Below are 11,762 nucleotides of genomic sequence, written 5' to 3'. Positions count from 1 at the left end.
ATCCCCCGGGGGCCGGGGGATTGAACGCCGGGGAACTTGCCCCTAAAACAAAGGGAGGGCAAGTCGTTTCGCAATTTTGTGGAAAGGTTCCAGTGAAAAAAAAATGATGTTGCCGGCCATCCCCGAGGATTGGGCTACAACAACATTCACAGACGGAAATTCGAACTCGAATAGTTCGACGCACCGAAAAAAGGAAAGCTTCGAGGGGTTCCACTGCCCAAGACTTGGAATGAGGTGAACCACAGGTACACAGCCAAAATAAGGATAGAGGATGACTTGAGGAGTGACGCTCGAATTTAAATAAGAGGGGCAGCCACAGGAAAGGACAAAGAACGCGGTTCCCTTTAGATAGAAAAATATGAGGGGTCGATATGAGCCATACTCGGCTCCCACATTCCCGAGGGGCGAGACGAGAACAAACAGGGCGTTACGATCAGGGCCATCCTAGGAAGGACCGGATGATGCCACAAAAGAAGTTCCTAAGCGAGCTAGGACCCTTTTGAGTGTGAAATCATATAATTTCAACATCAAACGATAGAATTAGTCATGGCCATGAAAAAATGAAGGAAGCGAAGTTCCCGGTAGCAACACGGTCCAACCCGGACAGGAGGGATACAAAATTTTAGTGCGAGTACTATGGCATCCCGAGACATTCGACTGAGGAATGCAAACACCTCAAGTATGAGGTGGCAGACTTGCTTCAGAGAGGGCATCTGAAAGAGTTTTTCAACAACAAATCCATGTATGCTTGGGAAAAGGGTAGGAAGTCAAATAAACAAGGCGAAATTTCAGAAATATACAATTTGCTGAGTTACATTGCAAAAATAGAGCCTAAAACTTACATTCAAAAATATAGCCCAAAAATACTTTTATACAATGTTATACACTTATATACGAAAGACATGCACATTATATACATAAGTGTATAATGCATAGGTATATTGATAAGTTGGTATTTTACCAACTTATTTCTTCTTTATTGAGAAGATAGTATATTTAATGTCGTTTGCTTTCATTTTACAGGTTCTATGTAATTTAGAAATGATCGGGAAGAAACCAAGTGAAAATGGGGAAAAAAGGAGCTAAAACGAAGAAAAGAAAAAAACTGGCTAGAAGTGCAAAAAATGGCCAGATTTGCAATTTCGAAAATCTGAAATTATGAGGATTGTTTTTGTCATTTTTTAATGAGAAAATGGGGGAACTACAAAAGGAAGACAAGTGAGACATTATGTTTGTCTTTGGCCATTCTTTCAAGTTTAGGAGCAAGAAACTACACCAGGGTTTGAAGATTTGGAGGCACTCAATGAGAATTTTTTTACCCATTTCTTCAACTCTTGCTTTTATTGTATATCTAAGTGTGTAGCATTTCATTCCGTCACTTTAATCTTGTTTATGAAAATATTCATATATTAAATTTTGGATTGAATATATTATTTTGCTTATGTATTAAACAATTTTTATTTCTAATGAAATGGGTTAATGTTTCTCTATTTACTCTTCAAGCTTTAATGTCATTTAGTGGTTTGCAAACATTAAGTGTGCCATTTTACCTTGGCTTTGCTTGGAAAAGAAAGTGAGGGTTAGGAAAAGAGTAAATATTAAGGATTTGGAGCTTTAAACCTCATCTAATAACTTGAGCTAGGAATAGGATAGTTAACTTAAGTTAAATTGATTGTGCTTAATATCACACTCTAAGGCTTGGAAAAGCTTAGAGTGAAATTCATTGATTTGGTTGGAAGAATTTCAACGAGATTTTAGAAATCATTATATATTAACATAAACTCGCTCTTAGTTGTAAAATTGTAAAATACATTAGATCGTTACTTGAGAGTAATTTATCTTGTTTTCCTTTGCTTGTGAGGTCATTGACCACTTTACCCGCTTTCTAGTTAGTTTTATCTTTGTTAGTTCATAAATCAAAAATCAAATATTGAAAAAGTGTTTGGCTTGATGTAGAAAGTGAAAATTCCTTACTTGCTTGATCACCTAGTATATTGTTCCTTGTGAGATTCGACCCTGACTCATGGTTGGGTAAATTATATTGCATACGACTGTGTACACTCTCTCTTTGAAGAGTGGATTTGGACGTTATCATATATACACTAAAAGATATAATTATACAATATTATACGCGAAAATACGCACTTACACACAATTATACAATAGTGTATAAGTGGGTATAAACATAGATCTGGACTGGTTTTGAATAAGAATTGTACTTTTATACAAGACAGGTACATTATGTAAATATGTGTATAAATATGTATAATAGTGTATAAGAGGCGTGTATATGATTGTATACACATGTCTTATACACTATTATACAGAAAACTAACTCCAACATCACTAACAATGGAGCAGCAGATCTGATTGGATTTCTCGGTTATGACGCCACCAACGATGGAACACCACCAATGAGATCCCGCCGGAGCTCTGGTGAAAACTCCAGCCGCACACCTCGCTAACCACCACCAGATCTGAGTGAATTTTTCGGTGAGCACACGAAGCTCTGCTCAACTATGGTGAGATCACCTTAAACAGTCTCCACTAGATAAACATATACTAATTCTCACACAAAGGGAGTAACTACACAGAACTTACCAATTAACTCGAGTATTATCTATCTAAAAAACATGAACAATGCAAGTAATTAGTAGCCATTATTGATCCAATACACTATACAACTAGATAAAGAAAGTTTTAAAAGGCATATTCAAAAAGTCTTAAAAAAATGAATCCATCAACTTGCATGCCACTGCATAATTCAAAGAAGTTTTTCGTAATTAACTAACTCTTAATTACAATTCACATGCAAATTTATCTACCATCATAATTCAAACCATTATCATATGTGAAGCAGTTAAGAACGTAAATTTTGACTTATATTGTTCACAAAACCCTATGATATCCAAACATGTTATTCTAACTCAATTCACAAAAAAAGTTGTGCTTTACCATCAATATCGTAAGGTTTTTGGTATAATTAGGGAGACAAGAAGGAAAATAAATATAAATGTAAATATAAATAGTATAGAGGAAAAGAGAAACATACAATTTGATTTCTTCGTAGAAAGAGAAGTTGTGTTTCGCTGAGATAAAAAGGGAGGGTAAGAGCGTGGCAAGGAGTTTTGTTGTAAAAATTTGAGGCTGAAACGGATACGAATTTGGGTAGTATTTGGATTTCATTTATTCATATTGTTGAGATTTTTATGTATCTATCTATATCTATATCTATATCTATATCTATATCTATCTATATATAATTGCAGTACATAGGTCAGATGATGTGGCGCTCTAAAAACCCAGCAATTGCATTTATCTATTTTCTTAGAGTTTTGACTCTTACCTCTTATTTAAGTGCTCTAAAATAAATAAAATAAAACAAATCAAAAGACACAATTATTAAATTCTCTTTCAGTTCAGTTACAATTCTAATATGTAACCCTTACAGTTAAGCCTCTTCGGTGTAAAATCAAGAGTTATGCCTCTTTGCCTTCCCCATGTAAGCGAGTACTTTTTCTTGCACCTCTTATCATCCTTTCCCCCCAACATTCCATCGAAATCTACTCTCCTTTTCTTTCTTTTTCTCCAATCTGCACGTTTTCGTTTATGTGTACGGTGAGAACTTGGGAAAAGTTCTCTCCGGTTCAGCGAAGGAGTGTGTGGTATCTGAGAAATAAGTCCGGCAATTTGACCTTCGAGATGTGTCCGTTTGTGGGTTCGAGAAGACACGCCCGAGGTGGGTTTGAGAAGATAAGACCAAACCAACGGAAGGTTATCTTCCACTGATTCATCGCCGAGGATCACGCCATCAGCGGACGTGTCTAACATTATCGGGTCCATTTCACCGATGTGGGGGTTCATGTCTCCTAGTTATAGTAGGACACTACCACTATATAAGTACATGTATCAGCCCCATTAAAGGGCATAAGAATCATCTTGATATCAGTTATATTTCATTTGCTACTTAAAATAACAAAGGCTCATTTTCATTGAATCCAGTTTTCTATTTTGAAGTTTTATCTTCGTTTAGGCCCGTTCGTTGTAAATTGCTCTTCGTTTAAGAAGTCCCGAGGAAGGAATTACTCCCAGTCGGACCCATTAGCCACCGTCCGAACAAGGAGCTTCTCCCCGTCGGACACGCCGTTCGGTACAGGCTATCTCATTTATTTTCCGTTATTTATATATTTTTTGCTCGTTAATTTTACTTTCGTTAATAAGCTTGGTCACAGATCCTTTAAACCGTGTACAAATTCAACTGTTGCTTTCTTTTGAGGGTAAACAGTTTGGCGCCCACCATGGGGCTAAGGATAATAGTGACGGCTTACATGGACAACCTTAACTCGTTTTGTTCGTTTTTGTGATTTCAGGCTACACCATGTCAAACCCAAGCCACTCTGTTCATCTCAACGAAGATGAATCCAGTGAACTCAACGCTAACCTCAACGGGGTGCCACTCAACAACGCACCCGCCGTCGATCCAGTCAATAATCAGCCCGTCTAAACCCCGCGTACTGATGATGCGGATAGGCATGGAGCCACGGAAGAGAGGCGGAGGAAATTAATTTACAATTTGTTGCAGGAACACCACGTCATCATGCAGCAGCAACAACAGGAGGCCATCGTCTGACTCCAAAGGGATCTCAGCGATGCGTTGGTGCCGGAATCGGATAGGGTTTTTGAACAAGTTCGGCGGAAATCGAGGTCGGAGATAGTTAGGGTAGGCCGATCAATAATGAGTCATCTGAGATGATTAGAATGCTCGAAGTTATGACTAAACGGATAGACTCCAACGAGAAAAAAGTAAATGACTACAATTCTCGGGTGGATCAAATTCTGGGAGCACCTCCGATTCTCACTGGTCAAGAAACAATGTACATCGTGAGAAGGCCTTTTCCTCCAAGTGTGGCACCGAAGCTGATCCCGAAGAGGTTCAAAATGCCGACCCCCAAGAACATATCACTGCATACACGTGTGCTATTGCCGGCAATGATCTTGAGGACGATGAGATCAAATCAGTAAGTTTGAAAAAATTCGGTGAAACCTTAACAAAGCAAGGCAATGCAGTTGGTCTGTTTTCGCTACTGAACACTCCGTCCCCTCCTTTCGAGTTACTTGCGGATGCCTTCGTGAAGGCTCACGCGGGGGCACGAAAGGTACAAGTACGGAAGTCGGACATATTCAAGATTTTCCAAAGGGACAATGAGCGGCTCAGAGAGTTAGTTACTAGGTTCCAGCAAGAAAGAATATTATTACCCCTGGTCCCTGACGAATGGGCCGCCCAAGCATTCACGAAGGGACTTAATACAAGAAGTTCCAACGCTTCCCTTAAACTAAAGGAGAACTTGTTAGAATTCAGTGCTACAATTTGGGCCGATGTGCACAACAGATACAAATCAAAAATCAGAGTAGAGGATGATTAGCTTGGGCTCCCACCAAGTCCGATAACCTGAATAAGGAGCGATAAATTGAAAAGGACATTTGATCCAAAATACAACCCATCGGATAGGTATCACCCCTACCCGTCTGTGAGGCCCAGTTTCCGATCAGAGAAAAGCAGGGTTAACCCCGGTCTTGGTACTAACCGAGGAGACAGGCAGATTGATCGAGGTGCATCAAGCAGGGGTCTCCAGTACAAAACCAACTCTACCCCATCCTCACATATGGGAGAAAACCCGAGGTTGTCAAAATATAATTTTAATGTTGACCCCTCGACCTTGGTGGCAACAATTGGAAAGATAGAAGGAGCGACATGGCCGAAGCCGCTCCGAACCGACCCATCACAGCGGGATCCAAAGTTGATATGTTACTATCACTGTACCCACGGGCATCGGACCGACGATTGCAGAGGGTTAAGGGATGAAGTAGCCCGATTACTAAAAAACGGACACCTCAGAGAATTTTTGAGTGAACGGGGAAGGAATAATTACAAGAACAGGGAAGTCAACAAAAAGGCTGAGCCAAAAGAACCCCATCACGTAATCAACATGATCATTGGCGGAGTTGAGATACCACGAGGACTTGTCATGAAGAGAACGAAACTCTCTATCACGAGGGAAAAAAGGGAGCAGGGACTATATACCGGATGGATTTATTTTGTTCAATGACGAGGAAGTAGAAGGCATCACTCAGCCCCACAACGACGCCCTAGTAATCTTTGTACTTATACATAAAACTCACGTTAAACGTATCTTAATTGATCCAGGTAGCTCGACAAATATCATCCGATGGAAGGTCGTCGAACAACTCAGCATGTTGGACCAAATCATACCAACGACCAGGGTCTTGAACGGATTCAATATGGCCTGTGAAACCACCAAAGGAGAAATCATATTGCCCATGAGCACAACCAGGGTTGTGCAACACACCAAGTTCTACGTTATTGATGGAGAAATGAAGTACAACGCCCTGTTCGGAAGACCTTGGATACACATGATGAGAGCAGTACCGTCCACATTTCGCCAAATACTAAAATTTTCGACCCCCGATGGGATAAAATTAATACGGTGGGAACAACCCGCTGCCAAAGAAATATTCGCAGTCGAGAAAGCAGTACCGAAAGAGCCGACACCAAAGGCCGATACAGTAAGCCGCACTAAGACTTCGGACGCGGGCAAAGGGACCAAATAGCAATCATAAAATGAGGTGGCCGAGGAGGAAGATAATTTTGGTGTACCAAAATCCTTTGTGCTGCCAGACAAATCCGATGCAACAAAGGCAACAATAGAAGAACTAGAACAAGTTGTCCTCTTCGTCCATCTCCCGGATAGAAAGGTATACCTGGGCACGGGACTCACCCCGGAGCTCAGGAATAAGTTAATTGAATTTCTTAAAGCTAATTCAAATTATTTTGCATGGTCCCATTTAGACATGACGGGAATCCCCCCGGAAGTGACCACTCATCGCTTGAGCTTGGATCGGAGTTTTCGCCTGGTCAAACAGAAACGAAGGCCAATGTTAGAAGTCAAGCACGCTTGTCAAAGACGGGGTAAGGAAGCTACGAAAAATAGGATCCATTCGGGAGGTCAAATACCCAGACTGGTTAGCCAATGTGGTCGTCGTATCGAAGAAAGGTAACAAATTTAGAATATGCATTGACTTTAAAGATTTAAATAAGGCATGTCTAAAGGAATCTTTTCCTTTGCCACACATCGATCGAATGATAGATGCGACGGCCGGACACACCCTACTATGTTTTCTTGATGCATACTCCGGGTACAATCAGATTCAAATGAACTCAGGGGATCAGGAGAAAACATCTTTTATATCTCGGTATGGAACTTATTGTTATAATGTAATGCCCTTCGGATTAAAAAAAGCCGGACTACCTATCAACGCCTAGTTAACAAAATGTTCAAAGAACAGATAGGGAAAATGATGGGAGTTTATATTGACGACATGCTAGTGAAGTCCCTGGAAATAGAGGACCATTTAAAGCATTTGCAGGAAACCTTCGATGTCCTACGCAAGTACAACATGAAGCTGAATCCGGAGAAGTGTGCCTTCGGAGTAGGATCGGGGAAGTTTTTGGGATTTATGGTGTCAAACTGCGGAATAGAAATCAACCCAGACAAGATACAAGCCATCGAGAACATCAAGGTGATCGAAAATGTCAAGGGTGTGCAGAGATTGGCTGGGAGAATCGCGGCCTTAAGCAGATTCATTTCTAGATTCTCCGACAAAAGTCATTATTTCTTCACCTTACTCAAGAAAAAGAATGACTTCGTGTGGACACCCAAGTGTCAACAAGCCTTGGATGAATTGAAACACTACCTGTCAAGTCCGCCCTTGTTGCACACGCCGAAGGCTGATGAGCAGTTGTAGCTGTACTTGGCCGTGTCCGAGATAGCGGTAAGCGGTGCTCTTGTCCGAGAAGAAAAAGGTACAGAATTTCTGGTCTATTATGTTAGTAGGACTTTAGGGGACGCTGAAAAGCGTTATCCCCACCTCGAAAAGCTCGCATTAACATTATTGAGTGCATCTAGAAAGTTGAAACCGTACTTCCAATGTCACCCCATATTTGTAATAACCATTTGCCCGATGAGAAATATAATGCATAAACTAGAGTTGTCCGGTAGGTTAGCAAAATGGGTGGTGGAAATCAGCGGGTATGACATCGAGTACAGACCCCGAACAGCCATAAAGTCTCAAATCTTGGCAGACTTCGTGGCAGATTTCATGCCCGCAATGATTCCCGAAGTTAAAAAATAATTAGCACTAGCCTCGGTTAAAGCATCCGAAGTTTGAACCCTACATACGGACAGTGTATCTAACGTAAAGGGGTCCGGACTTAGGATCATGCTTAGAAGCCCAACCGAAGATGATGTACAACAATCTATAAAAACACCCTCGAAATTGACGAACAATGAAGCTGAGTATGAGGCCTTGATTGCGGGTTTAGAGTTGGTCCGGGGATTGGGAGCCGAGGTCGTAGAAGTAAAATGCGATTCCCTCCTGGTCGTGAACCAAATTAATGGGACTTTCGAGGTAAAAGAAGATAGAATGCAGAAATATCTGGAAAAGGTTCAAGTAGTCTTACACCGATTTAAAGAGTGGACGGTACAACATACTCCAAGAGAGAAAAATACCGAGGCTGATGCTTTGGCGAACCTGGGTTCCTTGGTTGAAGCCGAAGGGATAAACTCGGGTCCAGTTGTTCAGCTGATGAGTTCGATTATTGAAAGCAATTAGGCCGAAGTCAGCGCAACGAGCCTGACTTGGGATTGCCGAAATAAATACATGGATTATCTGACGGATGGAAAGCTGCCCTCGGATCCGACATTAAGGACTAAAGCGGCAAGGTACTACATAGGCGATGGTAAGCTGTACCGACGTTCCTTTTATGGCCCTCTCGCTAGATGCTTAGGGCCCGGTGAAGCTGACTATACGATGTGAGAGGTACATGAGGGAACATGCGGCAATCATTCTAGAGCCGAGTCGTTGGTACGAAAACTAATTCGGGCGGGATACTATTGGGACCATATGGAAACAGATGCATAAAACTTCGTCCGCGAATGCGACCAGTGTCAAAGACATGCCCCGATGATACACCAGCCGGCTGAATTGCTTCACCCGATACTTTCCCCATGGCCTTTCATGAAAATAGGAATGGAAATAGTCAGACCCCTACCGTCGGCACTAGGTAAGGATCGTTTTATATTATTTATGACTGACTCTTTTTCTAAGTGGGTCATACAGACGTTTCAAAAGATTCGAGAAAAAGAGGTCATTAATTTCATATGGGACCACATCGTTTGCCGGTTCCCTGCCGAGATCATTTGTGACAATGGTCATCAATTCATAGGGGCCAAGGTAAACGATTTCCTCAAAGGATTAAAGATAGAGAGAATAATGTCAACTCCGTATCACCCGAGTGCAAACGGACAAGCGGAATCCACAAACAAAACCATCATTCCGAATTTAAGGAAACGCCTCGATGAGTCTAAAGGTAGATGGATGGAAGTCCTCCCCGAAATACTATGGGCAGACAGAACGACTCCGAAGTCAAGCACCGACGAAACACAGTTTTCTCTCGTGTACGGCACGGAGGCTCTAATCTCGGTAGAAGTAGGCGAGCCCAGCTTCAAATTTCAATATACCACAAAGGAAACAAATGACGAAGCAATGGCTATAAAGCTAGCTTTAAAGGAGGAGTTGCACGAAGCTGCCCTAATCCGTTTGGCGGCCCAAAAACAGCGAATAGGCAGATACTACAACCAAAAGACCAACCTCCGACATTTTCAAATCGGGGGCTTAGTTCTTCGAAAGGTGACACTACATACGAAACAAAGGAAAACTCGGACCAAATTGGGAAGGACCGTACAAGGTCATCGGAATAACGGGCAAAGGGTCTTACCAGCTCGAGGCAATGGACGGACAACAGGTGCCGAATAATTGGAACGTGGCGCACCTAAAGAGATACTATTGCTAAGGTACGAATTTAACCCAGGTAAATTGCTTAAATTTCTAGTTTTAATCCCTGCAGGTAATGACACAATGACCCGAGATAGTAGACTCAAATCGGAAAGCACGTGTTGCACTCTTTTTTCCTTAGCCCGGTTTTGTCCCAACTTGGGTTTTCCGGCGAGATTTTTAACGAGGCAACGATGTACAGCGTGTTACTTAAAAATATTGACTGGCTACGAGCCGGGACTGTGGACTACCCTGTAACAATGATAGTGTTTTTTCTCCTCATACTTCGAATATCAAACACTGAGGGGCTAAAGTACATGACCCTATGAGATGTGGAACCAAGGGCACCGAAGGTTTCTGTCATTTGTAAGGGCCAAATGACCGAACGAGTCGTGCTCGGATAGGTTATTTGTAAGGGCCAAATGACCGAATGAGTCGTGCTCGGATAGGTTATTTGTAAGGGCCAAATGACCGAATGAGTCGTGCCCGAATAGGTTATTTGTAAGGGCCAAACGACTAAATGAGCCGTGCCCAGATAGGTTATTTGTAAAGGACAAATGACCGATTGAGTTGTGCCCGAGTAGGATGTGTTGCGAAGGCTAAATGATTAAATGAGTCATGCCCTTAGGTTTCGTGTATCATTTGTGATTATGAAATGAGAAAAACGCTTCGGTTCATATTTCCATTTAAATGTTCCAAGTTTCCGTTTATAAAAATTTCGGTGCATCTAGTCTACTCACTTCTCTAAAGGCTCGAACCAGAACAAAGTCTAAAAAGAATCCGGACTCAATGCAAATACAAAGGCTCCTAAACATTTCGGCCAGAAATGCTTAAGGCGCCGATTTAGAGACGTCCGAATTTGCGAATGTAAAATAGGGCCAAGCATCTAAACCTTAAAACTTCTATATATATATATATATATATATATATACCGGCCAAAAAAATGCCGAGACAATTTTTACATCGGCCCAAAATCTGCCGAACCATTTACAAAATTACATCAGCTTAACATATGTCGAGCCCTAAACCATATAAAAAAAAAGTTATTCCTCTTCCGAGGAGGCAAGTTCTTCAGAGCTCGAGGGGTCATCCCCAGAGCTTTCATCATTGATGCCCTTGTTCATCTTGGCTTCCATCTCTTCGGCCTGGGTGATCTTATCTCCAATGCCCTCGAGGCCTTGTTCCTGGATCTCACGAAGGGTATGAACTCGAGTCAACCACTTCATGTGCTCGACCTTAAGAATGGAACGGTTGGTGGCCGCTTGGACATCGGTAACGGCCTGTTCTTGAATGTGGCGACGAGCAACCAAGGATTGGTCTAATTGAGTGGTCAGATCCTTCACGGCCTTAGCCTGGTCATCCGCTGCCTTCTGGTCCATTTTCAGAACCTCACCCTGCGTAGAGTGCTCGGCCACTAACCTGCCAAATTTAGCTTTAAGGGTGTTAAGCTCCTGCCAAACCTCGAAAATAGTAGCTGCCCGTTCCTCAAAGGCCTCGGAAGAAATTTCGACCTCCATAGCCAGCCGGTCCTTGTCCACCTGAAGGATCGTATACCTCTCACCTATGGCTGCCAATTCATTCCCCACTCAGAGGTTCTTTTCCCTAGCAATGGCGAGTTCTATTACTGCCACCTCGAGTTCGACTTTGGTAACATCAAGATCGGCTTTAATAGCATCGACCTCGGCCTTAAAGACGAAAGCATTTTGGGACTCAGTAAGACTCTTTTTGGCATCCCGCAGTAGGGTCTCAAATTTGTGGATTTCACGGCCCTGAGCATCCAGTTGACCCCAGGCATCATCTAGCTGACTTCGCAGCTCAGCACACTTCCTTGAACCCCGAAGAAATCCCTC

This window comes from Lycium ferocissimum, chromosome 1 (assembly GCF_029784015.1).
Source record: "Lycium ferocissimum isolate CSIRO_LF1 chromosome 1, AGI_CSIRO_Lferr_CH_V1, whole genome shotgun sequence".
In the NCBI taxonomy this organism is placed as follows: domain Eukaryota; kingdom Viridiplantae; phylum Streptophyta; class Magnoliopsida; order Solanales; family Solanaceae; genus Lycium; species Lycium ferocissimum.
Note: the sequence above shows the minus strand (reverse complement) of the source record.